This window comes from Bufo bufo, chromosome 7 (assembly GCF_905171765.1).
Source record: "Bufo bufo chromosome 7, aBufBuf1.1, whole genome shotgun sequence".
Lineage (NCBI taxonomy): Eukaryota > Metazoa > Chordata > Amphibia > Anura > Bufonidae > Bufo > Bufo bufo.
In genome coordinates this window covers 53,679,632-53,707,096 of record NC_053395.1, presented here as the reverse complement: position 1 = coordinate 53,707,096, position 27,465 = coordinate 53,679,632, and the positions used below count along the sequence as shown (strand labels likewise).

Genomic DNA, 27,465 nt, shown 5'->3' with positions numbered 1-27,465 from the left:
ACTCTCTGGTATCCTTGTGTGAATGTGCAGGCCGGAGAATGCTTTGTATTCCTCTTCAACCCTGTGGGCCCTCCACCAGAACTGACTGATTGCAGAGAGTAGTCCAGCTTTAGTAATAGCAGGGGCGGACTGCTCATAGGACCGACAGGGAAAATTCCTGGTGGGCCACCTTAGCTCTCCTCATTGCTGCTGGGTACATACCGATCGGATACCCCCCCGAATTCAACTGTATCGCCATGTTTAGGACGGTGATACAGTATAATACTGCAGCAGGGGCGGCAGTGTCTAGTGGTGCACTGTAATATTTGGCTCTGCTGGGGCGGTACTTTGTGCTGCTCTAAGGAACTGCTGGTCCTGCCTACTACTGTTGTCCTGCTTACTTGTGTTGCCCCACCTTCTTTCAGGCTGGACCCGCCTACAACATGGCCATTTTTTTTTTTTACAGTGCCACTTTAAGTTACCAGTCCATCCCTGCAATATAGCGTAGTACTGTTCACTTTCTTTTGGGGGAGGGGGTGTTGATGTAACATAAGCTTTACAGTTAGTTATACATTGTAAATAGCTGTCCCCTGAATCCCCACCAACACATGAACGCTTGGCCCTGCCAAGTGTGCATGTTTTCTACTCGGGGAGGATGGAGTAAGCCGCTGCCCAATCCGACACCTGCTGAATTTCTAAAGCTGCCCATAGTTTTGGACAGTTCCATTTTCCGCATACAAGACACACAACCTAGGTCAGTCTGCGCACATAGGTCACGTGTGGTATACTGGCGGATCTGGACCGCACACAGGGTTTCAGAGGTGTAAGGCAGAGCAGCATGTCGGGCCCGGTTGTATATTGTGTAATGTGAATGAGCGGCTGTGCACTGGAAATGTATTTGCACAGGGATCCTTTGTAAACACATGGGCACTACACTTGGCTGTTAATATGTTTGCTTTACTAAGTCGGTACATACGGATTTTACAATATATCTAATCCTTAGTGCTTGCCATGAAATCATTTTTTTATTTGTATTTTATTTGTTGCATGCCTTTTAGTTTTCCGCAGTTTTCATGTGCACCATCAAAATAAAGTTTCACTCCAGCACCTGCTTAGGCTGAGTTCACATCAGCGTTCAGCTTTTCCATTCTCCTGCTCCGTTATAGGAAGAGGAAACAAAAGTTGTGCATTCAGGACTGGTCTCGGCTTCAAAAATCTCCCTCTAAGCGGAAACCCAACGGACCCCATTATAGTCTATGGGACCCGTAGGCTCCGTTCAGCTTAGTTGTGTGCCAAATCTGTCCTTTACGTTCTTCTGTTCCTATAACGGAGCAGGAGAACGGAAAAGTTGTACGCTGATGTGAACTTAGGCTTATGCACACGAATGTGTGCTGGCCGGGCCCGTGCTGCGATCCGCAATGCACCGACCGTAGATCGCGTACCCATTCACTTGAATGGAGTCCGTGATCCGCATCAGATGGATTTGCATGCACTACATGTACAAGGGTTAAAAAAAAACATGGAGGGTGCTTAAAAAATGATCTTAGGAGTAGCCCCAAGCCAAATCTGTTTACGTGCACAGCCGATCCACATCTGCTTAGTAACATATTCATTAGACCGATATGTCAGGAGAAGTGACAGGTCCTCTTTAAAAACAAAGCATGGCACTTAGCACACAATACTATGGGGGCTTCCCTAAAGGGGTCCCGCTGGTTGTCCGCCGTCGGTTATGAATAGAAGATTAGGCTTGAGTTAATGAAGCATCTGGTTCTTTATTTTCCTTTTATCTCCTGAAGAAAATCCCTTTTTTAAATTAAGCAGGTTGTTAAGGGGCTGGTTTCTGAGACTAATCATCTGTTAGTCTACGGCTACAAGACAACGTGTGTCTGTGAAAATCTGTGTGATGTTTTTTTTGTCAATGATGTCGCACTGTGATGTGACAGTCACAATAAATCCATCCACATTTGGATTTTTGTATGACTGTCGCAGTGCAATACCATTGACTATCATTACGAAAATTTGTTCCGTGACACATGTCGACCGTAGCCTTAGCGCCAGGGAAAGCTGCAATCAGCCTGTAGCACTGCACGAAAGGAATGATTTAGCAAATATATTTTGATTTAAAATCATTTGTGCCCATCCACCACAGCAAGGTGACCTCTTTCTGGATGGGAGCCTACGCTATTTGATACCTCTCCATGTGCCAACTGGCCTCAGATTAAGGGCTCATTCAGATGGCCGTATGCTGTCCGCAAAAATTCGGAACCATTTTTTTTTTTTATTGAAGTCTATGGGTCAGCAAAAATACGCAATGCAGTTCGTTGTTTTTTTTTTTGCAGACATGCTGAACTAAGCCCCGATGCACACGTACATGTGGCGGCCCTTCCGTGCATTGGGGACCGCAGTTGGTGGTCCCCACCGCACAGGCATCATCCATGCAGGAGCCGTAGACGGATGCAGACCAATTCAATTTGAATGGGTCCGTGATCCGTCTGCACTGCAAAAAAAATAAACATGTTCCGTGGGGTTCCGTTCCACAACGCTTCTTCCGGATTGAGGACCCATTCAGGTGAGTGGGTCTGTATCCTTGATGCGGTAAACACAGCAAACAGCCGGTGCCAGTATATTGCGGACCCGCTGTTTGTGGGTCGTGAGCCCTAATTCAGTGGATATGAAGTGGGTCAGCCCTTTAAAGCCATGCCTCTTCTGCTACAAAAAATAAGGGAATTTTCAGTGTTACTTACACCACATAGTGAATTCTACAAAGTCATGAAAGTCGCTTTTTTTTTATTTTTTAAATCTCTATTATTTTGCCTCTCCGTTCGGCCCATGCTTACAGCAGGTATTACAGCAATACTTCTCAGCCAGCGATAATATGATTACCTCCTCTTCTATTTATAACACCGTCACTCACTTAAACCCTTACTTGGCTCCTTTATGGCGCAGGGCGGTTTTACTCGAATTCCATTTTCCCACCTGAGTTTTAGATACAGTACATGTGGGCTGACAAAGCTAATCCTGTGACTAGAAGTAGGGGAGGTACCACGTGGATGTCTCCCTTATAACAGGCTGATATGGCTTGAAGAGGTCAGTTAAGGACATGCTGCTTTGAACATGAACTAAGCCATCATGAGATAGCTGGTGCCCAGAGAGGAGGCATTTTACAGGTGGCCAAAGAGGTTATCCCATGATTGATGTAAAACATGAAAACGAGAGAGAATCATATAGGACATGACAATCTCTTTCTACCAAAGCTAGAACCAGACCTGCACCTCACATGGATCCAGAGATCTCCATATTCCCTGCTTCAATTGCTCTACTAGATTATCTTCCGCCTGGCAGCTCAGGGGACGTGTCCTTTCTGCGGCAGCTCTCCCCCTGTAACTGCCACAGATTCTAACACCACATATGGCTGGTGGCAGTTGAAGAGCTAAACTGAGCATGTTCGACCAGCTCCGCAAGATGGACAAAAAAAATAAGGAAATGAGCAAACAGCAGGTGGCGCTATATAGATACATTTGATTGAATAGCTCCCTATCTATGCAAAAATTTTAATTACATGCAATTGCAAAAGTATTCAGATCCAGGTGCTGGTTTGAAAAATGCAGAAGGTTTCGTGACACAACCCCTTTATTAGCTGTGTTTAGTTTCCATCACATTATACATATTAATTAAACTGAGGAATAACCTAAAAAGACATTGAGCAGGATGTCTAACCTGTAGCTTTCTGTCGCCATAGACTTGCATTGGACAAAAAAAGGATCCATAGGGGTTCTTTTGTTCAATAATGCAGTAAAATGAGACAACCCCTGTGTGTCCGCTGTGTTGGGAAAAACAAACAAAAACGTTCTGACGGGAATCAGTCAATCGGAGACAGATATTTGGCGTTTTTCCAGGCAGTCCCTGCACCAGACTTTCAAATCTACACCAGCTACTAGGTGGAGTAGATTTAAACTATCACTTCTGCCAGTTCCTGGCAGAAAGAATAGACTGTTTGTAGGGCCGCAGGAGGCCATGCCCCCTGACTTAGGCTACTTTCACACTCGCGTTAATATTTTCCGGTATTGAGATCCGTCATAGGGTCTCAATACCTGAAAAAAACGCTTCCGTTTTGTCCCCATTCATTGTCAATGTGGACAAAAGGTAACTGAACAGAACGGAATGATCTAAAATGCATTCTGTTCCGTTCTCATACCGGAGAGGAAACCGCAGCGTGCTGCTGTTTGCTTTCCATCCTGAGATGTGGTGCAAGACGGATCCGTCATTACCCACAATGCAAGTTTTGTCTGACTTTCAATGGAGTTCCTAACGGATCCAGCTTGGGTATGTTGAAGATAATACAACCGGATCCGTTCATAACCCTGCCGGATCCAGCAAAACTGCTAGTAGCCTTATACTCGCCCACTTTTTTGCCACTTTTACAAACCGGGCGAGAGACGTGAAAAGTCCAGTACAACACTTCATATGGGACAAAGGGGTTTTAGATTGCAGACTGAAAATCACATTTCGCCATCTAGGACTGTTCGTCATGGTTCAAAATGTCCTTATTAAATTAGTTCATGTGCATGGCCAACGTCCCTAAGGCTACTTTCACACTAGCGTTTTTTTGCGGATCCGTCATAGATCTGCAAAAATGCTTCCGTTACAATAATACAACCGCATGCATCCGTCATGAACGGATCCGGTTGTATTATGTCTTCTATAGCCATGACGGAAAGTCAATGGGGGACGGATCAGTTTTCTATTGTGTCAGAGAAAACGGATCCCTCCCCATTGATTTACATTGTGTGCCAGGACGGATCCGTTTGGCTCAGTTTCGTCAAGCGGACAGCAAAACACTGCAGGCAGCGTTTTGGTGTCGGCCTCCAGAGCGGAATGGAGACGGAACGGAGGCAAACTGATGCATCCTGAGCGGATCCTTATCCATTCAGAACGCATTAGGGCAAAACTGATCCGTTTTGGACCGCTTGTGAGAGCCCTGAACGGATCTCACAAACGGAAATCCAAAACGCTAGTGTGAAAGTAGCCTTAGTTAGGTACACCTAATTTATTAAGAGGCGTACACTTTTTAATAAATTAGGTGCCTCTCTAGGCAATCCATGCCAAATGCAAAGCAATGGCAGCTATGAGCTGTGCCAAATTGTGTTCCTCCAACAAGGCTGACATCACCAATGAGATCAGACTTCTTTCTCCTGCTCACAGGTCACTATAAGGCCACCTGCACACAGCGCAGATTTGCAAGCAGATTATCCACATGCAATAAAAACCATCATAAATCTGCACCATTTATCTTGGCTTTTGTGCATTTTTTGATGTGGTTTTTGTTGCGGATTTTCTGTTTGTTAACAATCGTTCTGAAGTCTACAGGGAAAAAAAACGACCTATCAGGTGCGGAGTCGCACAAAAAATTGACTTGATGCAGAGTTAAAAATCGCCATGTAAGGTTAAAAAATACACAATGTGTACATTAGATTTGTTAAATCTCGTTCACTTTGTGGGTACTGTATTAGGCTGTGGAAAAGCTGCATGTAATCCGCAATGTGTGGATTTCTCTGACAATTAATCCATTGCTACTCTACTTTCTTTTCCTCCAAAGTTCTGTGCCTTTGTCACATGATGTCATCACAGGTCCTTCAAAATGACTTCTCCTTTCCACTGCTGAGCTCCGCCCCCTCCTGCACTGATGACATGACTGTGATGTCATCCTTCAGCTCTTGCAGCGTAGAAGATTCAGAACAGGTCCTGGTAGTCACTGCTTTTGTGTTTGCAGCTCTCTTCTACTTCAGCCATTAGCTGAGCACCATAGCCTCCTCTAACGCCCCTCCTTCCCAGTGACCAGGTTACCCTGTCGTTGGCGGGACGGGGGGTGGTATCACGGGACAAGACTCTTTCTAACACCTGTTGGGAGGAGCCCTAGGCATGTGCCTTTGGGTGCCTAATTCTAAATATGGCCCTGCAATTCTGCACCGAGAGACTGGTGTTTGTAATGTCAGTCTTAGTATATCTACTCTAGTTAGTCTCATATTCCTCAGGCCTTCTGGCAGAAATGGCAGAAACGTACAGTACATTTAGGTGATAATCAGATTAGAAAAAGGGTAGCCAGGCTCACCTCAAGTCACCTGGATTAATTAGGAGTGGAAGCATGGGCGGTGCTGGGAACACAGCACTGAATCATAATTGAAGAAATGAATGGAGGGAGTCCAGCTTCCCAAAAATTCAACACAGATTTTATTTCTTCATGCAGATAAAATCCAGAAATTAACACAATGTCTACGCGTTTCAGGTCAAACCACAGAGACCCTTAGGCTGGTTTCACACGGGCATTGCGGGAAAAGGTGCGGGTGCGTTGCGGGAACATGCACGATTTTTCAGCGCGAGTGCAAAACATTGTAATGCGTTTTGCACGCGCGTGAGAAAAATCGGCATGTTTGGTACCCAAACCCGAACTTTGGGTTTGTGTAGATTGGGATCGGGGTTGTGTAGATTGTATTATTTTCCCTTATAACATGGTTATAAAGGAAAATAATAGCATTCTTAATACAGAATGCATAGTACAATAGGGCTGGAGGGGTTAAAATAAATAAATTATAATTTAACTCGCCTTAATCCACTTGCTCGCGCAGCCCGGCATCTCTTCTGTCTTCTTCTTTGCTGTGTACAGGAAAAGGACCTGTGGTGACGTCACTCCGGACATCACATGGTCCATCACATGATCTTTTTACCATGTAGATGGACCATGTGATGACCGGAGTGACGTCACCACAGGTCCTTTTCCTGTACACAGCAAAGAAGAAGACAGAAGAGATGCCGGGCTGCGCGAGCAAGTGGATTAAGGCGAGTTAAATTATTTATTATTTTTTATAACCCTCCAGCCCTATTGTCCTATGCATTCTGTATTAAGAATGCTATTATTTTCCCTTATAACCATGTTATAAGGGAAAATAATAATGGTCGGGTCTCCATCCCGATCGTCTCCTAGCAACCGTGCGTGAAAATCGCACCGCATCCGCATTTGCTTGCGAATGCTTGTGATTTTCACGCAGCCCCATTCACTTCTATGGGGCCTGCGTTGCGTGATAATAGCACAATATAGAGCATGCTGCGATTTTCACGCAACGCATAAGTGATGCGTGAAAATCACCGCTCGTGTGCACAGCCCCATAGAAATGAATGGGTCCGGATTCAGTGCGGGTGCAATGCGTTCACCTCACGCATTGCACCCGCGCGGAAAACTCGCCCGTGTGAAAGGGGCCTTAATCATGACAATGTTGTGTTCCAAAAATGCAGGTGCCTATATTACGACCATAGCAAACCTAAAGAGCAGAGGGGCGGAGAAAGGCACAGTTGCAATTCTTGGCTAATTCAGTTAAAAAGACAACGTCAAAAAGAAGCATATGAAGAAAAAATGTATTATATTAAAATGATAGGCACTCTACATCTGGGATCACTCTGAAGAAATAATGTTTGTTAAAAAAATCTATCCTATATACATATTGTTAAAACTGACTAAAAACACCAAAAAACACCAGAAATTTGTATAGAAAGTAGAAGGTTGGAGTGGGATCTCTCCAGCTGGGATGCGAACACACTTATGGATGTGGCGAATTACACAAACTCTATACAAATTATGGTAGGGGATATCCTCATGTCCAAGTACCCCCAGGAGGACTTTTAAACATATGGAGCGCTCTAGAATTCCATTGAGGAAGAAAGAATGGGAAAGATCTCAATATAGCCGGCTAGGTATCCATTCAACACGTGGAACGCAGACGGGTCTCCCAGCCCACACAAGAAATCAGCGCAACTGTATGACTCACTATTAGGCCTCCTGCACACGACAGTTTTTTTTTTTTTTCTGTTTACGGGCCGTTTTTTGCCTTCCGTATACGGAACCATTCATTTCAGTGGTTCCGCAAAAAAAAAAAACGGAATGTACTCCGTATGCATTGTTTCCGTATTTCCGTTCCGTTGAAAGATAGAACATGTCCTATTATTGCCCGCAAATCACGTTCCGTGGCTCCATTCAAGTCGATGGGTCCGCAAAAAAAAACAAAAAACGGAACACATACGGAATGTACTCCGTATGTCTTCCGCATCTGTTCTGTTTTTGCGGAACCATCTATTGAAAATTGTATGCCCAGAACAAATTTTTTCTATGTAATTACTGTATATGCCATACGGAAAAACAACGGAAACAAAAAACGGAACAACGGATCCGTAAAAAACGGACTGCAAAACACTGAAAATGCCATACGGTCGTGTGCAGGAGGCCTTAGGAGGAGGATACGGAAGTAAGATCCATCTGTGCCGGTTACCACATGGGATGCCATGGCAGGCACTCGTCTCCGCTCCTTTACATCAAACTGTGAGTAACGAAACCGTCACAGTGCGCGACTGCGTGCAAGACTAACGGGGACCGAACTTTTTATTATCGGCAATGGACAGTTGAATTAAGTGCTTTTATGTACTCAGCAGTAACAGAGTTTGGGCAATACAAGAAGTGGTGCACATAAATACAAATGTAATGGATTTGGGCTGACCATCTGTGCTATATCCCTTGCTACATTACGTGTTACATCTCTATTGACATTTGGGATACGACACTCCAGTATCAGGATATTATTTAAAGACACTACCATTCAAATATATTATTACAATATTATTGCAACATCTTGCATATCGTGCGGTCGACCGTTTTAAGATCAGCAATTGCATAATCTGAATAATCACTGGTAACCTATAGGTGGTGTATCCAACATGTAATATGTGAATCACTCATACAGATGATGTGAATGACGGCACAAATCTTGCAGTGTAATCTCCGACAGATTCGATCACACATGATTTGTATGGCATTTGTCTAATTCGCCACATCCATAAGTGTGTTTGCATCCCAGGTGGAGCCATCCCACTCCAACCTTCTACTTTCTATACAGATTTCTGGTGTTTTATGGTGTATTTAATCAGTTTTAACAATATGTATATATGATTGATTTTTTTTTATTTTTTATAAACAAACATTATTTCTTCAGAGTGATCCCAGATGTAGAGTGCCTATTATTTTAATATAATCAATCTGTTATATGGTGACTGGGTGAGTCATATTGATTAGCGCACCAATTCCATATCAGTGGACAGGAGAGCCACCTTGATTTTTACATTCTACACTTCTATATGAAGAAAGAAACAAAAAAACATAAAACTTATACTGTTAATAATGCAAAATTAGGTAATGTCTTTTATTGAGTCCTGCTGGTATGCGTGTCCCCAACTGATGAAGATCCAAAAAGAATCCCGATTAAGTAGCTTATGCCTATGCACACCTCCACGAATCGGTGGAGTAACCCTTTCTAACCCCTGCACATTAAAGTTGTCAGTATTGCTGTTATGTGCAACCGCAAAATGTAGACTAGCCGCTGAGACGTTTCTTGTTTAATGGTGCAGTATGTTGAAGGTTCGTATCAGGAAACATTTGTCAGACATACCACACCATAAAACAAGATACATTTCAGCGGCTAGCCTACATAAAGGGAACTTTCTAATTAATAAAGTACTGTGATCACAGCAGCATCAGCACTGGATTACAGCTCCACTGAAATATGGTAATAACATTCCTATCAGCGAATTGTGAAGGAGTTTGGCTTGAAAGAGTTCACTTGGCACAAAAGTGGAGTTATTTTTTTTCTATTTTTTTATTTTATTTTTTACCTTTATTATTGGTGCGCTTAAAGTGACATGTATAATACAGGTTTTATATTTCTACATTGCAAAAAACAAACAAAAAAAACCAGACATGATTACTTAAAACTAAGTAATCCTAACGATTAACACTGTATTTGGCTATTAGTGACCTTGTAGCCGGCATGATTCCATCTCTAATTGTCGGCTTTCTCTGAGCAAGGGGGTGCAGACTAGCTGCTATGATGTCTCCCATACACTTCACACAGAGAAGAGATTCCTATTCCCTACCTTTTATGTAACATACCCTTTTAAGTCTCTGAAGGCTCTCATTCATCCAGTTCCTGGTATATCCGTAGTAATAAGTAAAAAAAACTGGACTTTTTGTCGTTAGTCATCTGTTTTTTTCTAATTGAGAAAGCCAGCAGCATAGCGGACATTATACAGCAGTACTCAGAGGCCGACTGGCCATAAACCCTACTGGAAAGTTCCCAAGCGGCCGCCCGAGCCTTCCTTACGGCCACAGGCCGTGTACATAATCATCTGTTGGTCTCCGTATTAATTAATATAGGAGCATCAGGTACTTGTGCACTTGGCCAATGGCCATGGTTGCCCTCCTGAACTCCACTGTATGAAGTATAGAGTTGAATACTGTGGTGAAGACTGCAGTATGTTTTACTGCACTGTGATATTTAGTTCCGCTCGGGGCGGTATTTTGTGCTGCAGTACAGCATTGCAGAGCCTTGCCTACTTCTGTTTTCCCAGCCTATGTGTTGCTGCGTCTTCTGTCAATTTGGATTCACCTACAACATTCTTTCTTGGCTATTTTTATTTTATTTTTGTCCTGGGCCACTTTAAGTTCCCAGTCTGACCATATCAGTACTGAGAAGTGTAGCAGTGAATCCTGCACTGAGGTGGGAAAGCTTTGCTTTGTGTCTCTGCCTTTGTCTCCCTTTAGCAGTCCTTTCCATAGTCTTTTATGAACAACTTGTAATGTGATTCTGGCTGATTCCTGATAACGTGGCTGATAATCTCCCCACTTAAATAATCAGTGCAGGAGGTGGGGGATATGACCTGACAAGTGGAGAAGGAGGCGTTTTTCTAACAGGTTTTATTACAAGGTTTCTTGTAGGGTTGTCCCGATACCACTTTTTTAGGACCGAGTACAAGTACCGATACTTTTTTTCAAGTAGTCACCGATACCGAATACCGATACTTTTTTTAAATGTCATGTGACCGTTTTGGGGGATCTGTGGATCTGTGGATGACGCACTGTCATGTGGGGGATCTGTGGATGGCACTGTTATGGGGGATCTGTGGATGGCACTGTTATGGGGGATCTGTGGATGGCACTGTTATGGGGATCTGTGGATGGCACTGTTATGGGGGATCTGTGGATGGCACTGTTATGGGGGATCTGTGGATGGCACTGTTATGGGGATCTGTGGATGGTACTGCTATGGGGTGGGATATCTGTGGATGGCATTGTTATGGGGTGGGGGGATCTGAGGATGGCATTGTTATTTGGTGGGGGATCTGTGGATGGTGCTGTTATAGGGGATCTGTGGATGGAACTGTTATGGGGAGGATCTGTGGATGACACTGCTATATGTCATCCACAGATCCCCCTCATAACAGTGTCCCCCAATACACCGGGCCCCGCCGCTCACCGAAGTATTTATAAACGTGAATCCTTATCCTGTTATTAAGTTGAACTAACGCTGCCCTCTCCCATGTTCCCCTGTATCCCCCTGTATCCCCACAGCACTTACTTAAGCTTCCATAGCAGGCAGAGCGGACGGCACCAGTAACGTCACTCACTGACGTCGCGCGTCTGCTCCGCCTGCTTCATTCATAAAGTGGGCGGAGCAGGCGCTCTACGTCAGTGAGTGACGTTACTGCTGCCGTCTGCTCTGCCTGCTATTGAAGCTTACAGGGGGATACAGGGGAACATGGGAACATGGGAGAGGGCAGCGTTAGTTCAACTTAATAACAGGATAAGGATTCACGTTTATAAATACTTTGGTAAGCGGCGGGGCCCGGTGTAAGAGTACAGTGACTGCACCGGGCCCCGCCCCTAGTTACGGACTCCAGCCCCTCCTCTCTCCCGATGCTGCATCTTTGCCGGGCCGCAAAAATATTCATTGCGGGAAAAAAAAAAGTATTCTATTTATGTATCGGGGCGGGGTATCGGCGGCTGAGTACCGCCGAGAAAACTCGGAATCGGTCCCGATACCGATACTAGTATCGGTATCGGGACAACCCTAGTTTCTTGTATTCACTTGTACTATTGATTTATGTTGCGTTTGTTGACAGGACAGTGCCTAGTACAATACGTTATATAATGGGGTTTAATACCGTCCTTTTGTCTCCCGGACTGCACGAGCTGGCTCTGCGACTTTAGATCACTTGCTGTCATGGGTTTAATGGGCTCAGAATAGAGGAAACATACTTGGTATTTAGATTTGAGTGGTTTTGATTTTCCTCCCTTGCAGATGATTTTGTAACATTTCCTGGCGGTGCTTATGCCTGTGTGAAACCACTTGTCTGAGAGAAGGATTCCTATCATCCGAGTAACATTTGATTAGTTTTATGGAGCCAGTGTCATTGGATTTGTGGGAGGAGGAGGCTTTTCTGAATCTGTCGGGAATATAAAGCAGCAAGGCGTTGGTTTGTCTTGTGAAATGAATGGTGGCCCTCCTATAAATGTCTTTCTGTTTTTTTATAGAAACCCTTTCTTCTAAAATCACCATTAGAACGATGTGGTATTGTCACAGCCAGACAGCTGAGAAGCGCTCACAGGAGCTTCTCAGATCCTCCTCCTTGAATTTCTTTGTTTTGGTTTAGTTTCTCATCTCGTTAGTCTATCTCAGCTGTCATGCAGTTGGACTGATCGCTACCCTTTAAGTTCCTCCCCATAATGCAGTAGTGTGCGGCTGATACAACTTCCTGGAGTGTGTGTGCATGCTGTTCCCAGTTCCCTGTTCCCAGTCGTCAGTCGTCATTCGTCTGCAAGATAAGTGCTGTTTATGTATTTATGATTTTGTCTTTTCTGGATCCAGGTGACCCTGACTCCCTCCGTGTCAGTGTAGGGAGCCGGTGGTCGTGTCCCTTCACTATTGTAGGGTCTTCAGGTAATAGATAGCCGAGGAACGTGGATATGCGGCCATCCACCTTTGGGGTGTTCGCATAGGCTGAGCAGTGACGGAGAGCGGCAGGTCTATTGCAGGGGTCTCCCTTTGTTCCTTAGTTGTGGATCCAGAGAGACATTGTTTATATGGTATTGTCTTGTTTCCTGTACACCATCCGTGACATTATCAGCCGCCAAAACAGTCTCAAGCATGGATCCGGTTTCACTTTTGGCTGAACGCTTTCAGGGTCTTTCTTTGGAGGTAGCTGATCTCCGTAAGACTTTTTCTCAGTTTCAAGTGACCGGTTCAGCTTGCGTTCATGGAGTTTGTGCTGAGCCTAAGATCTCGCTCCCGGATACGTTCTCCGGGGGTAGTGAGAATTTTGTGCGTTTTAGAGAGGCTTGCAAACTCCATTTTCGCCTTCTTCCCCATTCTTCTGGTGATGAAGAACGGAGGGTGGGGATCATTATATCGCTGCTCAGGGGTAACGCTCAGTCCTGGGCCTTTTCGCTGCCGGAGGGGGCACGGCCCCTTCATTCAGTGGATGAATTCTTTTTAGCCCTGGGTCAGATATATGATGATCCGGATCGTATTGCTCTGGCTGAGTCTAGACTACGTCTGTTATGCCAGGGTAAACAATCCGCAGAGATATACTGTTCAGAATTTCGGAGATGGGCAGCAGATACGGGTTGGAATGATGCTGCACTCCGAAGTCAATTTTGCTATGGTCTTTCAGAGGGATTGAAAGATGCATTTGCCTTTCATGAAAGACCTACCTCCTTGCATTCTGCTATGTCTCAGGCTGTTCGTATTGACAGGCGTCTTAGAGAGAGAGGAGAGATCTCTCCTTCCTGTCATACTCAGTCCCGGGACAGTGCAGCGGTCTCATTCTGTGCACAGGGGTCTCAGTCGCTGTCAGCCCCTTCTGAGCAGGAGTCCATGCAGCTGGGGTTGATTGCCTCTGACAATAGAAGATTCAGCCCGCATGGGAGGGTTTGTTTTTGTTGTGGAGGTATAAATCATCTGGCAAATGTTTGTCCCTCTAGGAGATTCAGGCAGTTTTCTGGGAGTAATAAAGAGACAAAAAGGAAAAAATCTTTTAAAAATGTTCCGTCTGTTACTATTGGCAGGGTTGAGGCGGAAATTGAAGGTTTTCCGTTTGCTTGTAGTTCCCGTTTTGTCCTGCCTGCTAGGGTGGCGCTAGAGAGCAAGAGCATTTTTTGTGAGATTTTTGTGGATAGTGGAGCAGCTGTCAACCTCATTGATAATCAATTTGCAATAACTCATGGTTTCCAGGTATGCACTTTGGGAAAGGATATTCCTGTTTTTGCTATTGATTCAGCTCCACTTTCTCAGAAATCATTAAAGGGCATAGTTCACAATATCCGTTTAATTGTGAGTGATGCTCATGTTGAGGATGTGTCATGTTTCGTCCTTAGCGGTTTGCCTACTCCTCTAGTGTTGGGGCTACCCTGGCTCACTAAACATAACCCCACCATTGATTGGCAAGCGAGGCAAATAAATGGTTGGAGTAACTTTTGCAGAGAGAATTGCCTCATAACATCTGTTTCTGAGGTTTCTACTAAGACTGTACCACCTTTCCTCTCTGAATTTTTGGATGTCTTCTCTGAGAGTGGAGTTCAGGGTTTACCTCCGCACAGGGAGTATGATTGCCCTATTAATCTCATCCCAGGCGCCAAGCTGCCTAAATCTCGTTTATACAATCTCTCCCAACCTGAGAGGGTCGCTATGCGGGCTTATATCTCTGAGAGTCTGAGAAAAGGACACATACGACCCTCGAAGTCACCTGTTGCCGCTGTTTTTTTCTTTGTTAAGAAAAAAGATGGTTCTTTAAGACCTTGTCTGGATTTCAGGGAGCTGAACAGTATCACTATTCGTGATCCTTATCCGCTTTCTCTGATCCCGGACCTGTTTAACCAGGTTGTTGGGGCTAAAGTCTTTTCCAAATTAGACCTAAGAGGGGCATACAACCTGGTTAGGGTCAGAGAAGGAGACGAATGGAAGACGGCTTTCAATACCCCTGAGGGCCATTTTGAGAATTTGGTTATGCCTTTTGGTTTGATGAATGCCCCAGCCGTTTTTGAGCATTTCGTCAACAGCATTTTTTTATCATTTAATGGGAAAATTTGTATTAGTGTATTTGGATGACATTTTGATTTTTTTCTCCTGATTTCAAGACTCATAAGGAACACTTACGTCAGGTCTTGCTCATCCTGCGGGAGAATAAATTATACGCGAAACTGGAAAAATGTGTGTTTGCGGTTCCAGAAATCCAATTTCTGGGGTTTCTTGTCTCCGCTTCTGGTTTTCGCATGGACCCCGAGAAGGTCCGCACTGTGCTTGAGTGGGAGCTTCCTGAGAATCAGAAGGCGCTGATGCGTTTTTTGGGCTTTGCCAATTATTACAGGAAATTTATTTTGAATTATTCCTCTGTTGTTAAACCACTCACTGATATGACCAGAAAGGGGGTAGATTTTTCTTCCTGGTCGGTAGAGGCGCGTAAGGCCTTTTCTAATATCAAGGAGAGTTTTGCTTCCGCTCCCATCCTAGTACAACCTGATATTTCGTTACCCTTCATAGTTGAGGTTGATGCTTCTGAGGTAGGGGTGGGTGCGGTCTTGTCTCAGGGTTCCTCTCCTGCCAAATGGCAACCGTGTGCCTTTTTCTCAAAGAAACTCTCCTCCGCAGAGAGAAATTATGATGTGGGAGATAGGGAATTGTTGGCCATCAAGTTGGCTTTTGAGGAATGGCGCCATTGGCTAGAGGGAGCCAGACACCCTATTACCGTGTTTACTGACCATAAAAATCTGGCCTACTTGGAGTCAGCCAAGCGTCTGAACCCGAGACAGGCCAGATGGTCTTTGTTCTTTTCAAGGTTTAATTTTGTTGTTACGTTCCGCCCTGGGGTTAAGAATGTGAAGGCAGATGCCCTGTCACGTTGTTTTCCGGGAGGTGGGAATTTTGAAGACCCGGGTCCCATTTTGGCTGAAGGTGTGGTGGTCTCTGCTCTTTTTCCTGAATTGGAGGCAGAGGTGCAGGCAGCCCAGTCAGAAGCTCCTGATCTTTGTCCTCCTGGGAGGTTGTTTGTGCCTCTCGCTTTGAGACACAAGATTTTTAAAGAACACCACGACACGGTCCTTGCTGGGCACCCGGGGGCAAGAGCCACACTGGATCTCATCGCTCGGAGATTCTGGTGGCCTGCGCTTCGTAAGTCGGTTGAGGGTTTTGTGGCAGCTTGCTAAACTTGCGCTCGTGCCAAGGTCCCTCATTCACGGCCATCAGGTCCTCTCCTTCCTTTGCCCATTCCTTCCCGTCCTTGGACACATCTGTCCATGGACTTCATAACGGACTTGCCTCGTTCCTCGGGGAAGTCTGTGATTCTGGTGGTGGTGGACCGTTTTAGCAAAATGGTGCATTTTATCCCTTTTCCTGGTTTGCCCAATGCTAAGACGCTGGCGCAGGCATTTATTGACCACATTGTCAAATTGCATGGTATTCCTTCAGACATAGTCTCTGATAGGGGCACGCAGTTTGTTTCCAGATTCTGGAAGGCTTTCTGTTCTCGCTTGGGGGTTCGGTTGTCATTCTCTTCTGCTTTCCATCCGCAGTCGAATGGCCAGACAGAGCGCGTCAATCAGAATCTGGAGACATATCTGCGCTGTCTTGTGGCGGAGAATCAGGAGGATTGGTGTTCTTTTTTGTCCCTTGCTGAGTTTGCTTTAAATAACCGTCGTCAGGAGTCCTCTGATAAGTCACCATTTTTTGGTGCATATGGGTTCCATCCGCAGTTTGGGACTTTCTCGGGAGAGGGCTCTTCTGGTTTGCCTGATGAGGACAGATTCTCCTCGTCTTTGTCATCTATTTGGCAAAAGATTCAGGATAATCTAAAGAGCACGAGTGAGAGATATAAGCGTGTGGCGGATAAGAGACGTGTGCCTGGTCCGGACCTGAATGTTGGTGATCTGGTGTGGTTGTCTACCAAGAATATCAAATTGAAGGTTCCCTCCTGGAAGTTGGGTCCTAGGTTTATTGGGCCTTACAAGATCCTGTCTGTCATCAATCCTGTTGCCTACCGTCTTGATCTTCCTCAGACTTGGAAGATCCATAATGTTTTTCATAAGTCCTTATTGAAACCTTATGTTCAACCTATTGTACCCTCGCCTTTGCCTCCTCCTCCGATTATGGTTGATGGAAATCTTGAATTTCAGGTCTCTAGGATTGTGGATTCTCGTCTTGTCCGCGGTTCCCTCCAGTACCTCGTTCATTGGGAGGGTTATGGTCCTGAGGAGAGGATGTGGGTCCCAGTGACGGACATTAAGGCCTCTCGTCTCATCAGGGCTTTCCATAGGTCCCATCCTGAGAAGGTGGGCCCTGAGTGTCCGGAGTCCACTCCTAGAAGGAGGGGTACTGTCACAGCCAGACAGCTGAGAAGCGCTCACAGGAGCTTCTCAGATCCTCCTCCTTGAATTTCTTTGTTTTGGTTTAGTTTCTCATCTCGTTAGTCTATCTCAGCTGTCATGCAGTTGGACTGATCGCTACCCTTTAAGTTCCTCCCCATAATGCAGTAGTGTGCGGCTGATACAACTTCCTGGAGTGTGTGTGCATGCTGTTCCCAGTTCCCAGTTCCCTGTTCCCAGTCGTCAGTCGTCATTCGTCTGCAAGATAAGTGCTGTTTATGTATTTATGATTTTGTCTTTTCTGGATCCAGGTGACCCTGACTCCCTCCGTGTCAGTGTAGGGAGCCGGTGGTCGTGTCCCTTCACTATTGTAGGGTCTTCAGGTAATAGATAGCCGAGGAACGTGGATATGCGGCAATCCACCTTTGGGGTGTTCGCATAGGCTGAGCAGTGACGGAGAGCGGCAGGTCTATTGCAGGGGTCTCCCTTTGTTCCTTAGTTGTGGATCCAGAGAGACATTGTTTATATGGTATTGTCTTGTTTCCTGTACACCATCCGTGACAGGTATGTCTCGAAGTTCTCCTAGTTCAAGAATCTATTCATCCTATTTATATCTGTCTTAAGCTACATTCACACAAACGTTGTGGTTTGCGGATCTGCAAAACACGGATACCGGCCTATGTGCATTCCGCAATTTGTGGACCGCACATGCCATTGTTATCATAGAAAATGCATATTCTTGTCCGAAATTGCGGACAAGAATTGGACATGTTCTATTTTTTTTTGCGGGCTGAGGCACGCAACAACAGATGTGGACGGCACACTGTCTTTAGCAGCCCCATAGAAATGAATGTGTCTGCACAGATGCAGACTTATTCATACGTTTGTGTGACTGTAGCTTAATTCTGTTATGAGTAATAGCCATAATTATGTGTCCACAAGGGTTTGTCGCCCAGATTTACCAGTTTTTTTTTGTTTGTTTGTTTTTTACCTAAAAATACTGCAGTACTGCCCAGAGCTAGGCAGCTTTTCTAGGAAATTTGCCATTCAGGATTCAGGGAAAGCTTAGGGTACTTTCACACTTGGGGCAGAGGATTCCGGCAGACAGTTCCATCGCCGGATCAAAACCTTTGCAAACTGATGGCATTTGTCAGACGGATCAGGATCCTGATCCGTATGACAAATGCATTGAAATGCCGGATCCGTCTCTCCGGTGTCATCCGGAAAAACGGATCCGGCATTTATTTTTTTCACATTTTTTTGTAGTCTGAGCATGCGCATACCGCAATGCCGGATCCGTTTTGCCAGAACGCTCGGGGCCGGGAAAAAAAATGCCGGTTCCAGCATTCCGGCAAGTGTTGCAGAATTTTGGACGGAGATAAATACCAGGTATTATCTCCGTCCTGAAAAGTCAAAAAGACTGAACGGAAGACATCCTGATGCATCCTGTACGGATTGCTCTCCATTCAGAATGCATTAGGATAGAACTGATCAGTTCTTTTCCGGTATAGAGCCCCTAGGACGGAACTCGGAAGTGGTGGAAAAGAAAAACGCTAGTGTGAAAGTATCCTTAGTTCTATTGGCAGCTATTAGTCATTAGTGGAATAGACATGGATGAATTGGAAAAGGCTGAATTGATTATTTAAAGGCTATGTACACCTTTTGGGAACAGATTTATTTTATTAATGCATTGTACTCATTTTGAGCTAAAAAAATATATTTTTTAATTGGTCTTCATCAAAAATATGGAGTTCTTTTTTTCTGTACATAGCTGAGATGCTGTAGTAGCAGCCTTTGGATTTTCTGTCTTTTCCGTCAGACCAGGAGCTGACGGGCTCCTTATCTCTACTCTCCATTATAAACACTCATTAAAGCTCAAACCTTATCTTAATGCTAAGAATGTGGCTTAAATAAGTGTTTATGATCTCTTGGTAATTTAGAGATAAGGGTTATTAGATGACGGCATAAAAAGTAAAAGTACCAGTCACACAGTTAGAAAAACTGCTCTGTGACATAACTGCTTAATATTTTTTATAAAGGCGCAGTTGAAAAAAAATGTTTAGCCAAAAATGAGTAAAATGCAACTGTAAAAAAAAGCCTCCGTAGGTGTACATAGTGTACAAGGACAGTCACTTTCCATATGCTCTGTCCGTCTATGAGCCAGAACTCTGGCCTAAAGCCGCTATCTGTCTCTGTAATGATGCTTCATTCAAAGAGAGGATTTCAGACAAAAAGAGGATGGATATATATATTATAAAGTAAAATATTTTTACCTATTCAGGTCTAGACAAACTATTTTTAAAAGTTGAAAAAGTTGAGTGTCTATGTAAGGCTGATCTAAAAACAATGGGGGGATTTATTATGGTGTTTGCACTGGTCTTCTGGCATCAACAGTTCACAAATATTTGCACAGACATTTTGCGACTTTTTGGGTTTTTATGCCACTCGGGGCTTTAGTAGAGGGGGCCCGACAGATTTATTATAGCACAAGTTGTGCTCAGACAGGCAAATTCGGCAGTGTTGCGCTCAATGGCCTGGCATCTGAATACCTAGTCTAGAACTCTGTATTAACCCATAGTGTCACAACTTTTGTCTGGCCCTGAGCTGGCATTTATAGAAGATCAGCCTGCCAGATGGAGATGTGAACGCAGCTTTAGGCCTCATGCACACGGCCGTTGTTTTGGTCCGCATCCGAGCCGCTGTTTTTGGCGGCTCGGATGTGGACCCATTCACTTCAATGGGGCCGCAAAAGATGCGGACAGCACTCCGTGTGCTGTCCGCATCCGTTGCTCCGTTCCGTGGCCCCGCAAAAAAAATATAACATGTCCTATTCTTGTCCGTTTTGCGGACAAGAATAGGCATTTCTACAATGGGCCGCCCGTTTCGTTCCGCAAATTGCGGAAGGCACACGGACGGCTTCCGTTTTTTGTGGACCGCAAAAAACGGAACGGTCATGTGCATGAGGCCTTAGTGAAAGCCCCCTGACCGCACTGACTGTTGCTAAGTCAGCAGGCCATATTGCAGGCCACATAGTTCTCTGTGGAATGCAGTATCTTAAGGCTCATGCACATGGCCGTTGCCTGGCCGTGCCCATGTTGCGGGTCTGCAATATGTGGGCATCAGCTGTGTGCACCCCCCATCACAGATGCAGACTCATTCACTTGAGTGGGTCTGCAATCCAGAAGGTCTGGTGCTGAAAAGGGGCATGGAACCCCACGGAAGCACTAAGGAGTTCTTCCGTGGGGTTTTTCTCCGTGCCTCCGCGCCACAAAAAATAGTTGAATGGGTCTGGTTCCATCTGCGGAATCCGCACGGATGTTGCCCGTGCATTGGGGACCACAAATTGCTTTCCTCAATGCACAGAACGGCCGAGGAACGGCTGTGTGAATGAGCCCATTAGGCTGAGTTTTCATCTGAAAACAACAATACAAGGCTTAGTCTAACTCCTTTTTGAGAACGTGTTCCATCTAGCCTTATCTTACAGAGCAAGTTAATATTTAAAGGATTGGTAATACTTTACCAAACTAATAAAACTTTATAGACCTCACTAATAGTAATTATGAAATCTGCAGCGATGCCCGGATTTTCGGTATGGCAGGATGTTTAAAGAGGCTGGCTGACTGACTCGTCTCATTAGCTAAGTCAGTCCCCTTCTCCATCACAGTTTATGAGGGGGTTGACTTAGCTAGTGTGCTGTACCAAACATCAAGCACTTTACTGACATAGAGAGGGGTAGAAGTGGAGCTGCCCCGACCAGCAGAGAGGATCAGCAAATGCTGAAATGTCATAATTAAATTAGTACATTAGTTGAAAAACAACCAAACACCATTTTATGTTGCAGGAGTCAGGACAGCCCCTTTTTAAAATGAAAGATCGGGCAGAAAGTGGCATGTCATGTAAAATGTAAGGCGATGCACTTGGGATTCCAATGTCATTCCAACACTGTTTGGTAACACTAAGATGGACATGGACTTGAGGAGATTAGTGGAAAATACCCTACATTGAAATACATTACAAAATTACAACTACCTTCATGAATGATATTTTAAAAGATGTTTACGGGAGCTGTAAACCTCCACTAATACGCCTTTTTACTGACGTAAACAAAGGGGGCTTTAGCTAAACAGCTGGCTTTAATCATTACATGTACCCAAAATGGTGCATTAAAAACTACCGTATAACTTGTCCTGCAAAAAATAAGACCTCATACAAGTACATTGATGAAAAAACTAAAAAGTTATAGCTCTTGGAATGCGATATATTTTTATTTGTTGTTTTATTTTTTTAAGTATGTGGTCACTAAGGGGTTAATTTATCCCTTGCAGCAGCTGCCTGGCATTGGCTGCTACAATCTAGGGTGTTTTGAGTAATGTACTCAACTTTCATGGGCAAACACATTAAGTTCCTTTATCTTGACAAGACTTGGGCGAAGGCTGGGATCCTGTTACCCTGTAAGAGGAAGCTGGCCTCTTCTGTGAATGTATCGGAGATTAGACTTGCAGAGTTCATGGATTTCATTGTGGGGCCTTCATAATAGGTGCAGTTACAGTGTTTATACGTGATTTTAAATAAAAACTGGGGCAGCATCAATAAATGTGATAAAATGACTAAAGAAAGACACTAAAGGTCCTTTTATAGGGGCCAATTTAGTGGGCGATTGTCGGGGGGAAAGCGATCCTTCCCGGTAATCGCCTGCTCGTCAGTGGAGGAGAAAGCTGCATTTACATGTAGTGATCTCCTCCACAGTATGGGAAGGGGGAAGGAGCGATCACTGTTGCCATCGCTCGTCCCCATACAGACTAGTTTGCCGGCACCAGGGCGTGTTTTACATGGCACAATCTGCTGCCGGCAAACTGTGATTTAGGTGTCTACACAAACAATTCAATTACCCGATGAACGAGCAAAATGCTTGTTCATTAGGTAATCAGCGGCACCTTTACACCGCCAGATGATCGCTGTGAACACTCGTTAGTGATTATCTGCGTATTCTCAGTCCATGTAAAGGGCCTTTTACTACTTTTCTTCCTGGCTGCTTCCAGTGTTGTGCTTCAGGTCTGCGCGTGTGTTTGTGGACCAGTGGCGGGGAGGACTGGAGCGCAGCGCTGGAAGGAGCAGGGGAGAAAACAGGTGAGTAGAGCTGCTTTTGGGTTTTAGACGATTTATTGCTGCTGCCTGAGCTCACACTATCCTACATGCTCCAAATCCTGGAATTTGATCTAATATAGTTTTTATTATTTATATTTGTAAGACATCTAGTTATCTCACTGGATCCATCCCTGTAGAGATATCTGTCAACCTTGTAGTTCCTTTGCTTTGCTCTGATCGGTCTACCTAAATATAGATGGCTGTATTTTGGGTTTCAAAAAATCACTTTTGTAATAGGTGTTTCTTAAAGATTCTGCATTGTTTGACTTCTGCAGCTTTAATGCATCACCATAAGTTGCAGTCTGAAGAATGATGTTCACTGTGAAATCCGTCAAATAGCTCATCTCATGTCTCCTCTCTCTCTCTGGAACGATCTTCTGTGCTAATGTCTGACCAAATCAAAGTTGAACTTTGATTTTTTGCTTTTTTGGAGATAGTTCAGGAGAGGGACTGGAGACCGAGTCGGCAGTCAGCCAGTATGACGAATCTGCCAGTGAATGGCATCTGCAGCCTTCTGTGTATTGGAATACCTACAGGAAGAAGCCAAACACTTGAGAATTTTTAATAAAAACATATTTAAAATTTGATCTACTGATGTCCACAGCTGGACCGGCTTTTCCAGAAAAGGATATTTTCACATAGATTTGCAGAGGCATGGACCCGAAAGTCCACAGTGTTTATGTGGGTTTCTGATCCACAAAAGATAGGACATGTCCTTTTGCGGCCTGCAATACGGGCACTGAGCCCTTAAAGGGAACCTGTCATGTGGATATTTGATTATAATCTAACTAATTATATACAATCATTAACTACTAAAAAGTACCTTAGATGTATTCACTTACTGGTGTGACAGATGGTTACCTCATAATATACACACAAAGATGCCGCATGCTGATTTGAGTCCAGCGTGATGTCATTGAGTCCAGCGTTTATTTAATTCAGAGCTATAGCCACTCCCTTGCCCACCTGCTGCTGATTCATATGGAAAATAACTGCCATTCAGCAGCAGGTGGGCGGGGAGAGTCAGGAGCTCATGAATATTCAGGACTCATCATTATCAGCTGGAGCTTTTCAATACAAGATGTTGGCAGATTGACGGGGTCAATTAAAGAAAGTGAGCCTGAGAATCAGTCACTTATTTATGTTGCCCTTAGTTAGGACACCATAAAACTGGTGACAGGTTCCCTTTAAATTCATGTGCATGAGCTAATATGCAGGCAATTCCAGGGGGCCCAGCGGGTAAGGCAGTGATGACATTGGATGCTGCAAAAGCGTTCGATAGTGTTGAGTGGGGATACTTATGGGCTGTTCTGCGGCGTATGGGATTTGGGCCGGTATTCCTTTCATGGGTTCGGTTATTATATGTGGCGCCTAGAGCCAAAATGAGAGTAAATAATGAAATATCGGATAGCTTTGACCTGGAGAGAGGGACGCGGCAGGGGTGTCCGCTATCGCCACTCCTATTTGCAGTTGCTATAGAACCATTGGCTGCGCTTATTAGGCAGGATTCTCAGATTAAGGGCTTTAAATACGCAGAGTCTGAGGAAAAGATGGCATTATATGCCGACGACATGCTATTATTTTTGGATGATGTGAGAACCTCTGTGGGTCGCGTTATGGAGATTATAGATCTGTTTGGCAGCTACTCAGGGTTATCTATTAACTGGACCAAATCGGCGATTATGCTGATGTCTCCGCAAGAAGATAAGAGGTGGGTGGAGAAGATCCCAATCCTGAGTGTAGATACCTTTAAATATTTAGGCATTTGGATAACCCATAATGCACAAGATTACTGTGTTTCTAATATTCTTCCGATACTGGGGAAAATGAAACAAAAGGTACAGTCTTGACTCAAACTGCCTCTTTCAATGATGGGACGGGCTAATCTGGCCAAAATAATTTTAATGCCACAATTATTATATGTCTTACATAATGCACTAGTATGGGTTCCGGGGTACCTATTCTGCAGAATAGATGGTATATTTAGAGATTTAATATGGAAAAAGAAGACCGCCAGAATAGCACTAACCAAACTACAGCTACCTAAGACAGAGGGAGGTAGAGCCTTTCCCAACCCATGGGTGTACTATATATCTGCACAATTGCAGCATATGCAGGATGGGGGATAGAGGATGGCAGTATTGTACTGGACTCTAGGAGGTTAATTATACAGTCCCTATTGTCTGACAAATCTTTGATGGAGGCACTAGAGGCACATAAGTTTCGACAGAGATCACCGGGCCTACCTACCATGCTCCTGATACATAAAATTTGGGAGAAAGCAAAGGAGTTAATAGGAGTTACTGGATGTACAAAATATCCCCCTATTTGGAGGAATGAAATTTTGGGGGAACTATTCCAGCTGGAAGGTTTTGACAGTTGGGAAAAAGCTGGGGTAACAAGAATAGCACATCTGTACTTAGAGAATAATCTTAAAGCCTTTCAACAACTACAGACAGAATTTCAATTGTCGAACCGTGTATTTTACCAATACTTACAATTGAGACATGCCACGCAGACTCAGGAACGGAAGACTCCTCCTTTGACTGTGCACTCCATGCCGGTGATTGATTCAGTGGTGCAGGCCAGATTATCGCGCACGATTATCTCCATGGCTTATGCCAGTCTACTAGATAAAGTAGTACGTGATCCATCAACCAGTCTTAAGGCTAAATGGGAGAGGGATGTAGGAGAATTGTCGGAGGAAAAATGGAGGGATGTTTTGGGGGCAGAACCCGCGATATCTGTGAGTGTGGCACATAGGCGATCGCAATTATTCCTTATTCATAGGGTATACAAGACGCCACGGCTCCTGTTTATGATGGGTCTACGTGCGGACTCTAACTGTCCTAGGTGTGCTGCCCCGGATGCAGACTTGGATCATATGTTTTGGTCCTGCACAGAACTGGAGCGTTTCTGGTGTGGAGTGTATAGACAAATAAAAAACGGCTATGGAGATATTTTACCAAAGACTCCACTGGTGGGGTATCTTGGGTATGTGGAGGACCTAACAACCACCAATGATTATAAATGAGCGATTGCTAAATTATTGTACATTGCACGTAAATCCATTGCAAAACACTGGATACAGCCGATCTCTCCGACTAAGTCAGAGTGGATAAATATGGTCAATCATATGATATCCATGGAGAGTGGCATCTATATTAAAAGAGGCACTGTACAGAAATTTAAGAAGCAATGGCAGGTGTGGCTGGCTGGACCTGGGGGGAAGTCTCAGAGATTGATGCATATTTGGAATGGAATGGTCCTAAGGGCATTTGGAAGTTAAGATGTAAGAGAATTGGAGCATTTTTGTCCATGTCGAGGGAGATGACCACACGGAGAGGGGGAGGTGGGGAGGGAGTTGGGGGGGACTGGGAGATTTAATAAAGGTTTATTTGATGCAGTGTTATTGACATGCTGATTTGGATAAAGTATGATTGATTTTACTGTATTGATTTCCTATTGTCATATAATGTATGGTTTATCTGAATAATTGGCTGTATGTAAAACCTTTTAATAAAAATGATCTGATTCAAAAATTCATGTGCATGAGCCCTTAAGAAGGGTATTAATATTTCTTGGCTCCAGCACGAGTATATTTGTATGCAGAAACCATTGTGTGCTCCCTCCCTGTGTAGCCTGGTGAAATAATCTGGCACTGTGCAAAAAATTGGTAATAAATTGTGTGTAAGGATATGTTCAGATGCTGGAAATTCAATTGAAATCCATTCACAGACCATGCCTAATTGATTTCAAAGGGGATTTCACACTATGGGTGGCAGTGGCTTCCACATGGAGATTGCAGTAGTTGGCCACACACGGAGTAGCCCCATTGAATGATCCGTGATCTGTCCGACTGTAAATCTACAGCAGAAGTCCAAGGGTCAACCTTGGATTTCTGCTTCCGATCTTATGCCATATTTTCCCAGCGAAGAAGTTGCTGGTGTGTGCAAACACCCTAAGCCAGGTTTCTTAGAAGATACTTTTTGAGCTAAATAAACTTGTTGCATTAGACAACCCCTTTGCAGATGCGGTCCCCAGGGACGGTCAGCTGTGGACGCCCCCAGGAAACATCTGATTTTGGTTGAGGAACTTGCAGCCAGCCAGGCGTTTCCTCCTGCCTGTACATTTCTAGTACTACTGTAGTTGAGAGGAATATTATCTGGATTAACTGGTATCCCCCCCCCCCCCCCCCCCCTCACAATAATATAAATTCTTTGCAAATCCCTAAGTATATGTACTTTTAGGACTGCAGCCTTTCTAACATCTTCCCAGTTATGCTTTCTATGAACTTGTAGGATTCTGCTATGTTATGAAATGTAAGAGCCTTGAAGGAATCTGCCCCCACCCCTTCTCGGAGCTCACGAGCCGTGGTGCTGACATGAGGCAGCGTGACTAAGCAAAATCCAAAGTCCTCGATGCCCTCTCTGTCTATGTATAAACAGTGCTGAATACCCTAAATGAACCCCTCCCTGAGTATCTGGACACCAGCCAGGCCTCCGGGACTTACACCTACTATTCGGGCGGAGAGCGCGCTATGTAAGGAGAGAAGAAGTTTATGTCTCCCTGCAAATTACCATCCTCCCCATACGTGGAAAATCTACAGCATAGACTGTCTTCTCCCACTTGACTACACCCATGATGGCGATTGCATCAGAGTTTTACTGTGCGCCATATGGGATCTGCTAGTTGCAGGATGCAGTCTGAGTCAGTTCTGGTTGCAAAAAGCCTGTCAGGGGTCACAGTGATCTAGTGCCATCCACAGGGCAATCCTCTTAGTCCAATGCACCGGCCTAGCTTCATGCACAATTGTCACCTTTGACACACATAATAGGACATCTATATACTACTCAGGGCTGGCTTTAGCACTGATGGCCTGGCCATTAGGAGTGTGCCCTTCAGCTCTCCTGTAAGGAGTCAGCTATATGTATTACTTTATGAAATAAAGCATAGCAGGTAAGCCACTGTCGGAATGATCAGAGAGGGTTAAAAGATCAAAATACTCACTTCTCTCCCACCACTCCCATTTTGATGCTTTCCTTCTCTCCGCTGGTGTCTCTTTCCTGGTCCTGTCTTGAAACACAGGAAATGCCTACTTGGGCAATCGCCAC

At 44.6% G+C, this 27,465-nt stretch overlaps 1 protein-coding gene across 1 annotated transcript in view; it reads left to right on the top strand.

The window, feature by feature from the left end:
* LOC121008937 (multidrug resistance-associated protein 1-like) overlaps positions 1-27,465 on the top strand; it is a 172,214-nt gene that overhangs the window by 63,627 nt on the left and 81,122 nt on the right. The window lies entirely within an intron of this gene.